Below are 10,119 nucleotides of genomic sequence, written 5' to 3'. Positions count from 1 at the left end.
GAAACAGAGATGGTATCATCCACCCCCAACATTACAGGTAAGGAAACGGAGGCAAGAGACTGAATTGTCTACTTTTGGTGACAGGGTGACCACCCTGTGAGTGACAGAGCTGGGACAAAATGTCAGGTGTCCTGACCTCTTGTTGAGTGCTTTTACCATGCTGAGCTCTTCAGCCAGCAGTTCATCTTCCCTCAGACTCGCTGTCCTCAGCATAATGGAGCGCATGTGTTCGTGCCCCTCCCACATCAAGCGGGGCCTTGAAGCCATGGACGCATGTCCCAGAGGAGGAGGGCAGGCTCCAGGAGCTGGTCAGAGAGGAATCTCCCAAACACCTTGCTCCGCAATGGACTCTGCTTGCCCCAGAAGTGGGAGAATTCCCAAACATGTCTATATCCAGGCATAGAATTTACTGTGGTCCTTGCACACCTAGTGCCAGCTTTCAATCGAGAGACTAAGAGGACAAGACTGCTTTCCGTACTCAGCACTGCCCCCTATGCTCTGTTTACAATAAAAAAAAAATCCATGTACAGAAGCTCCTTGACTTATAATGGGGTTTCATCCTGATAAACCCATTGTAGTTGAAAATATCCTCAGAAACATGCATTTAATATACGGAACTTACTGAACATCAAGCTTAGCCTAGCCTACCTTAAATGTAAGCTAATGACATTAGACTACAGTTGGTCAAAATCATCTAACACAAAGCCTATTTTATAATAAAGTGTTGAAAATCTCAAGTAATGTATTGAATACTGTACCAAAAGTCACAAACAGGATGGTTGTATGGGTACTTGCAGTATAGTTTCTACTGAATGCCTCTTGCCATAGTAAAGCTGAAAAACTGTAAGCAGAACCATCACAAATTGGGGACCATCCATACCTGCGTATATAGTGTAAGCTCCTTTGAGAGCCTTGTCCTTCGCCTTTGTATCTGATTTCTCTCTTCCAGTTCCTGGGTTGTATAGCTGCTCAGTAAGAACACAGTTAGACAAACGTACCAATAAACTTATGGGAGAAGTTCCTACCTGCCATGATGATTGGGTGGGGAGGGGAAGGGTCAGAATTGATGAATTCATTTCTTTTCTCCTCTACCAAAGTCTGCTCTTGAGTTTGCTTTTGGAATGCCTTTTCTTCTCTCCTGCCCTGCCCTCCCCTCCATTCGGCTCCCAGACAGCAGGCCTTGAAAGGGGGCTGTTCTTTAGGGAAAACTTTTCATTAACTCCACATATATTCCCAGAATTGTCAGGTTTTTCCCAAAGTCTCTATTTAGAAATATCATAGGTTTACTCTTTTTTAAAACAATAAATTATCACTCTGAACCAGCCCATAAAAAGAAACGGGGAGGTAAGGTGAAAAAATGAAACCCAACCACATCTTTAATGGGAAAGACGTTCCCATTGGAAGTCTTACTGGGACACCCAGTTTTTCTTACTGGAATGGTGAGGCTGACATGATCGAAAACTGTGCCATTCGGAAGAGTTCAGTAGTGCATTTGGGAATTTTCCCAGGGAAATTTCAGGGAATCAGAGACTTCTGAGAAATGCATGATTCATAGTGAAGGGATCCACTGTTTCCTCACTGAAGGCTGATTCTTTAATGTCATGACATAATCCCCAAATCATACCTTAGTCTGATACCTTTCATGATCTAGCAAATATCAACAGGCCACTTTCTGGGGTGCTCAGTGATGCATAAAGAGAGGCTCTGACCCTTTAAGGAACATGCATGCCTATTCAAGACTGCTCTCAGCATGTGTCTCTATTGTACTCTCTCTCTTTCTCTCTGTTTTTTTTTTTTTTTTTTTTTTTTTTACAGAATCTGAAGACAGAGTTGAAATAAACCATAAACCACAGGGATTATCTGGACCCATCCATCTGTGATGTTATTTCAGATACTGCCTCTCCTTGAGGTGTTTCTGAACTCAACAGCCAAACTAATTACTCCTTGCTCTGAGCTCCCACGCACCTTGCATAGAGTCTGTGTTACAGCTTTTCCCAGAGTGCATTAAAATTATTTGTTTGCATGTCTGTCTCCTGGGCTCCCGGGAACCAACATCATGTCTTACTTAGGCTTACATTCCACGCTAGCTCCTAGCAGAGTTTTTGGCAAATAGTAGTTGCTCAACTGGTGTCTGTTAAATGAGTTAAAAAGGACTCACTTTCTGCAGACAGTAAAGCTGGGGACTCAGAGGAATAAGGTGCTTTGGGTAAGATAAAGATTTGTGTCACTGCTTACATTCATCTGCTGTTAATTATGAAAGAGAATGAACTAATAGTGCAGCGTATTGTCTCCGTTTCCTGTATTTACTATCTCTGACCAGATTTACAGAGGCCACATGCTTCTAGCTGCTCCCTGCATGTTGCTTGATTGTTCTATTTAATGTGGTTTACTCTGGCTAATGATGGAAAGCTGCAGTACCTCCTCTTTGCCCCAGAGAGGACAGAAATGCTTTGCTTAAACCTCAGACTTGTTGGGTCTGTTCTTTGTATTACAGGAAGAAGGAGCTGGTTGGGAAGTCTGAGTCTGAGATCTTTTCCTGGGTCTTTCTTTTCCGTTTATTTTCTTAGTGTCTCTTGTTTTTTTTTTTTTTTTTTTGGACATCTCATGGAGTTCAGCTGACTATGGACTTGGTATATTTGAGAGCAAAACACGTTTTGACCTCACAGTCCCAAGTGGTCTCTTGCAAAAACTGAGCAAAGGTCCCAATTTTCTGTTGGCTTTACCAGTTAGTATCAGCACGGTGGACAGGTCGGGTAGGGATTTTCAGCTTCGTGTGACTTATGCTCAGGAAGTTCTTTGCCCAAAATCTTCTTTCAGACTCTGTCCATGTGAACTGAAGTATTATGAAAAGGGAATGAGTATTAAAACTGCTGGAGATGATTTCCAAGGTATTTAATAAACTTTTTAGCATGTAGGGCCAGTCAGAGTTTTCCAACTCTCTAGTTGCTGGGTTGAGGGGTTTTGAGGAGAGGCTGGGGAGCCACAGAAAGGAAGTGAAGTTGTTGGAGAGAACAGGGGCTTGAGGCAACAGCTGTATACCAACTAATATGAAGCTTGTTCAAAATCTACACAAGTGGTGTGGCCTTGTGGATGTGTCTCAGCAGACTGTCTACCCAGAGACAAGGAAGAACTAGGGCAATTAACATCTCTTCCGACTACTTTCGGATGGTGGTTCCTGAACCCTTCCCACAACAGAATCCCTGGAGGGTCTTTTAAGAACGCCAAAGCCGGCCAGGCGCGGTGGCTCACGCCTGTAATCCCAGCACTTTGGGAGGCCGAGGCGGGCAGATCACGACGTCAGGAGATTGAGACCATCCTGGCTAACACGGTGAAACCCTGTCTCTACTAAAAATACAAAAAATTAGCCAGGCATGGTGGCAGGCGCCTGTAGTCCCAGCTACTCGGGAGGCTGAGGCAGGAGAATGGCGTGAACCCGGGAGGCGGAGCTTGCAGTGAGCCGAGATTGTGCCACTGCACTCTAGCCTGGGCGACAGAGTGAGACTCCGTCTCAAAAAAAGAATGCCAAAGCCCAGGCTACAATCTCTGGGGTGGGACCCAGTATCGTTGAAGCTCCCTAGGAGTCACTCCACTGTGCATACAAATTGAGAATCCTGCTCTATGACATTCAGTCATTTTGTCTTTTGAGTACCAGCTTCCTTCTCAGTAACAAGTGGACAGCAAATACCCAGCTTATCAGCTTTTTGGGAAAATCAGATGAATATGTGCAGTGTCTGACATAAAGTAGGTGCTCACTAATTATTTTCCTTGTTTTTTCTCTTTGGAATTCTTTATGTTCCTTTGTCCCTCGTTCTTGTACGGGAGGAAACATGTCTTTTCCTTCTATCCATCTTATGTTCATTGGCAGGGCCTTCTGTGCTAAAAGACAGATTAACAAGAGAAAAGCATGTGAGAGCCTTGATAAGGTAATGAAGACCCAAGAAAGTGGTTAAACCTGAGTGTTTTTATCCTTCCTTTGATGAAGAACGGAGAATTGTGGAGAAACATGGCAGGACAAAGGGGGCATGAGCTAAGTGTAATAAACTGGGAGAAACTTAGCAAGGCCCACTCATTCAGGTTCCTGGGTCCCTTTGTCTTCAGAGGTAAGGATGTTCCTTTCTTCTGGGTATAAGGAGGCCACCTCTCACATGAATGTCTAATGATCTGCTTCAGGGGAAGGTCAGAGGGTCCTTTCTGCATATGCTGTTTCTCAAATTCCTTTAGCTTAAAATATTCAGTATGCCAAGGTGCCATATTTCGAGGTTGCGTATCCTGAACTCTGCCATTCTGAAATATAACCATTTGGATAAACGTTCAGCCACTTTCACAAAGGGAAATGCAAGAGAAGAAAGCCAGAAGAGTGAGTTAACCAGGATATAATCCTCAATATCAAGTAACTACTTAGAATCAATATTTTTACAGTTTTATTTCAGGAGAACTGACATATAACAAAGCAAGCCCATTTTAAGTGTGCAATTTGATAAGTTTTGGCATATGTATACCTGCAAAGCAATAACATGATATAAATAATTTTTCCAAAGAAATGAAAACAAATTTCTAAAATCCTTTTAAAGGAGATTACTTATGTGAGTGTATGTGTACCAGTAGGCATTCAGCTGCTTTGGATTTTGGCAAATAAATCAGATGTACAGGATCTTTTGAACTTCCAGCAAAATTATTAATCACAAATCACATATTTCACAAATGATTCTTTTTTATCATTTCCATTTTAGTCCATGAGTTTTGAATTTTAATTGTATTTTATAATTTATTAAAATGTTGGCATATATTATCATGTTACTTCTGGTGTGATTTTATTCTCACCAAAGTCATGAGTGTTCCTTATTATCCTCTCCATTTCAAAGCTAAAGAATGTAAAAGGACTTGGTTAAGATCACACAGTTAGTGCAGCTGACAGTTTTATTAAGTAATTCCCAGCGCAGTGTTCTCTGTAGCTTATCCTGTAATCATTTTTTGGCCAGAAAGAGAGGCATCAAAAACCAAACATTTAATTAAAAAAAATCTTCAAATATTCTTGACATTTATTTGTTAAATAAGATTTATTTCACCATGGTACACACACCATCATTTTTGCATCATGTGTGAATAAGTGAACTTTGGCATTAATGAATTCTGTTAGAACCTTGTGAAACTTTTGATGCATGGCTAATTAGCCTAGAAGGTGAAAGATATCAATAATATCCAGACAATTTCAATTTGTTTTATTTTACTTTGGGGGGATTTAAGACTTTTTGAACTGAGTTCCTTTTCCTTCCTTTTTTAAATGTTTGAAAATAGAAGTTGTAAACAATACAGCATGACGACCACTGGGAGTCTTTTTACATACTACTACAACATTCTAGATAATTAATCTAAAGTGAAAGCTTGTTCTCCTTAGTGGAAATGAGACGTCCATCTTTAGTGTCTGAAATGAAGACAAACTAAGAAGAACAAGAAGTTTAAACCCTGAAAGTAATAGGACTGCAGGATTTTACAGTTGCATGATCCTAAAAAATTAGCAGAAAATGTTGCAAGCTGGAAGGGGCCTTCGCAATTATCTGGTCCAATATGCCGATCTTACAGAGCAGAAAACTGAGATCCAGAGAGAGGATATGGTTTCTCCGTGGTCACATAGCTGGTTACCTAGCTGCAAAGCCAGGTTTAGCACACAAGTCTCTGAACTCCTGGAGCTCCTCCCACTGTACCAGCAAGGATCCAACCTCCTCTGAGTGTGAGGAATCCTTTTTGAAGTCAAAATTATTTCACAGACACTTACATAACTCTTGTTTTGGGATGATTGGTTGAGCAAAGATATAATGAGAACAAAACAATGGTAAATACATTAATGGTTTTAGGTTATCTTTTATGGTGCTGTCTCCTCCCATAATGAGGGGAAAAGACCCAGCAATCTCTGGGTGGAGGTGGGGGTGACCCTCATGTTTATGCCTGATGATGCAGTCTCACTATGGCATGACCATAAGTATGAATCTCATGCTTATGCCTGAGATTGCAGTCTCACCATTGCATGACTGTAAGCATGACCCTCGTGTTTATGCCTGATGTTGGTTGCAGTCTCACCGTGGCACGACCATAAGCATGAATCTCATGTTTATGCCTGATGATGTAGTCTCACCATGGCATGACCGTAAGCATGACCCTCATGTTTATGCCTGATGATGCAGTCTCACCATTGCAGCTGAACTCTGCTGGTCTGGAAGTTTCGTTACCCAGTAGAGAGATACTTCCAACTAATGGACATAATAAAAATCCTTCAGAACAAGAAACTGCCATAAGCAATTTGATCAATGCTGGGGCTACAAGGTATTAGCAAAGGACTTTGTTGTTGATTATCAAGGGAAGGTCTTATTGTAAAATATGATGTAAGGGACTATAAACGTTAGTAGAAAGCTGTGACTAGACAATACAGGCAAGTGTGCCATCTACCCAGTTACTTCCTTACCTCTTTCTTGCTCATTTTGTTTAGGGGAAGGTTATTCAACGTGACCCAGTTAAAGAATTGCATTAGGTTTAAGCCAGTATGACATTCCCCTCTCTTTTTGCTGGATGTTTGATTTCACAACCTTAAATACAGCCAGAAGTGGTGATGTGACTCAGTTTTGGCCAGGAAGATGGATGGAAGGAGAAGGTTGCTGGAAGCTCCTAGGAAAGCTTTGCTTTTGCTGATAAAAAGTCTAGAAGCAGCCGGTGTCAATCTCTCTTCAGTCTTCTTGCCTTGAACATGGCTTGGACACCCATGATAGCTTTCTTGTGATCAGGAGGCAAAGCGTGAGAGCAGAACAGAGATGTGACCCAGAGACCTGCATTACTGCTAAACCAACACCAGAAATTGCTTTCTACTTCCTGGTATATGAGAAAAACAAATCTCTATTTATTTACGCCACTGATAGCTTTTCTAGTATTTGCAGTTGGATCCAGTCACTCTTGGGTTTTCTATTATTTGCAGCCAAAAGATTTTCTGATAGCAAAAGTTGGAGTTACTCCCTTGGGCAAAAAACAAAGGGAACATGGAAGAGGTGAAGAAGAGAGTTATAAATGGTAGCTACAGCCTTAGGATCAGTTGTAGAAATAAGGGGATTGTCCCTCCCTCTTTTTCAGGTGAATTTTCCCCTCTCTGCTAAAGTATCTGACAATTGAATAACACTGCTCCATTCTCTCTTTCATTTTTTAAAAAAACAAAATAGATGTTATTATTTTCTTTACTGCCAGTTTAAAAATTCTCTGTTCACCTTCCACCATATTTGCCAGGTGTGTTGGTTGTGTCTCCATTCACCATTTGCCCCAAGTTTGCAGAATAGAGAGGACCGATCTTTAGAAAGGGTTGCAGAAAGAACATTGGAGGAGTGAGTATTATCAGAAGATCATGGGCTTGCTGCAGAAAATCAACTTTTCAAGGGTCCATATGACTTGGCCATTGTATAAAGTACCTGCAGAACACATGTCTTTGGTTGCCTTCTTGCTGGGAGCAAGTGAGTTGTGTATAGCTATGTAATGCTCATTATGATGAATAGGATGTATTGAAAGCTTTGAAGAGAGAAGAGTATGTTGCAGGTATATAAGCAAGGAGTGGAATATCTGTCATGGGGCCTGCTGTGCCCCATGATGTTTCAGCATTCTCTTTGAGCTGAAACTCCTTGGCCTCAATAGTATCTGCGTACATGTGTGAAATGGTGGTTCATAATAATAGGAGGCATATTCAGTCTACAGTAAATGCTTGGGGCATATATGGTTTCTTAGACCCCTGAAATATCTTCACAGCCCCCAGGAACTGGGAACCATTGGTTGACGTACTCTGCCTTTAGTATCAGATTTAATTAGCTGCATTTGCCCTGCACACCAGCAGAGTAGGAAGAGGATGCAGTGTTCAGGGAAATAATCCTGCTCTTCCAGGATTGTTTGGTAAAATTTGTTTGACCTTGCACTGATTTGTGAAGAGAATGAGCAGCCAAAACCACGGTGAAGTAGTCGGGAGACTGTGTGATACAATATGTAAGGTGTCCAAAGACACTCCAGTTCTGAATTCTCCCTCATGCCCACCACCTATGGGAGAGGCTCCCTCCACTGGAGATAAGCTTACGGCCCCTCCTGTCTAATCCTCAAATGGTCCTTCACTGTACTCTGCTCTGGTCTGTAATTGCCTGTGCTGCCCCAGACCAATTCTTTTTTGCACATGGCTTGTTCTCTGATTTGTATGCCTGCACAGAATGCAAGAAAAATTGATCACCAATGGCAGGCTGGCAAGCTGAAGGAGGAGAGACAGGACCAGGGCATGGGATGCTACCCTGGGTGGCGATCAAGCAGTAGACACTAGAATACTTCTGGTAGAAGGATAGAGGTAGATACTGGGGTGTGGGAGGAAGAGCCACCAGAGGATGAGGGCTGAGGAAGACAAATTTTACTGATTTTATTTTATATCCCTCTTTGGCCTTTCAGGAGGCCAGATCATAGTTTTATGCTCAATTACAATACCCACACTGGTTATAATGACTGGCATTTTGGATTTTGTCCTCATAGCTCTTGTTTACCTTTTAAAATTTTTTATTTTATTAGTCTTTTTAAGAAACACATGCATTGAGAAGGTTGCAGATTTTTCTAAGGGAAAATAAGACAGCCTGGACCAGGGGGAAGAGTCCACATTTTAGAGTCAGACTAATTGATATACGAAACCAGATTCTGCCGCATACTGCTGCTGTGTGGCATTGGACAAGCCACTTAACGTATCCAAGTTTCATCTATAAAACTGTGATAGTGTAATACCTATTCTGCAGAAACCTTAGTAGGATTTCATGGAGAACATATGTAAATTTCTTCCCTTGGCGTCTGGAAGGTTCTGCCCCCTGCTAGCAGTGTGTAACAGCTGAGGTGTATGGACCCTTGTTAGGTGTGGGGAAATGCCCTCAGCACATTAGCTCATCTAACACTGATATGGTCTGGCTCTGTGTCCCCACCCAAATCTCATCTCAAATTGTAATCCCTATAGTCCCCATATGTCGAGAGTGGGACCTGGTGGAAGGTGATTCGATCATGGGGGTGGTTTCCTCCATGCTATTCTCGTGAAAATGAGTGAGTTCTCATGAGATCTGATGGTTTTATAAGGGGCTCTTCCCTCTTTGCTCGTTGGCTCTCTCTTGCCTGTTGCCGTGTAGGACATGCCTTTGCTTCTCTCTTGACTTCTGCAGTGATTGTAAGTTTCCTGAGCCCTCTCTAGCCATGTGGAACTGTGAGTCAATTAAACCTCTTTCCTTTATAAATTACCCAGTCTCGGGTAGTATCAGGTAGTATCTTTATAGCAGTGTGAAAACAGACTAATACAGACACAGGAACAGGTCCTTGTGGCCTCCATCCCCTGCAGTCTTCCCCAAGAGAGTTCCCAGAGGCGTTTCTAAGCAACTTCTGTCGTTTAAAAACCACTGCTGTGAAGGAAACAAAGACCTCACTCCTCTCCTTCGAAGCTGATGGCCTGTCTTTGGCCCTGCCTAGGCTTCACAGAGGTCACCTCTGGAGGCCCAGGGTGTGAAGAAGGTAGAGCCAGGCTTAATCAGTGATCCAGAGAGAGGTAGAGGTGAACTGGGGGAAAGTTGCCTCCCAGGGAGTCCTGAAGTGGATGAAACTGAGTTGTAAACCAGGGCCCACAGCTACTCAGCGGCTCTCAGAAAACTCACCACATTCTTCTGGCATGTTTCAACTGCTTGTGGAGCAACTTCTGCCCCTGACCTATGAGGGCTGGGGAATACCAGGAGCGAACAGCACAGACCCACAAAGCCCTTCAGAGCCCATGGCTGTGAGCACCAAGAAAGAGGTCTGGGCTGGGGATTATGTGGTTGCTCCTTGGGAGGGATCCAGTGCAGTTAGGAGGGCTCTGGCCAGATACACTGAATGGAAGGACTAAGTTGATGATGCAAACCAGGATCCAGAACCCACTAGGGAGGGAGAGCTGCTGCTGTGTTGGCTCAGAGTGTCTGTTGCTGACAAACATCTGTGCTGGAATTTCTTATGCACAGACCCACCAAAGACAAATTTCTTAAAAGCAGCTTATTTTTGCCTGGATGGCTTCAGCACCCTTGGAAAAAGTGGATGTGTGTGTGTGCACGTGCGTGTGTGCAT

This window comes from Nomascus leucogenys, chromosome 6, assembly GCF_006542625.1.
Source record: "Nomascus leucogenys isolate Asia chromosome 6, Asia_NLE_v1, whole genome shotgun sequence".
NCBI lineage: Eukaryota > Metazoa > Chordata > Mammalia > Primates > Hylobatidae > Nomascus > Nomascus leucogenys.
Note: the sequence above shows the minus strand (reverse complement) of the source record.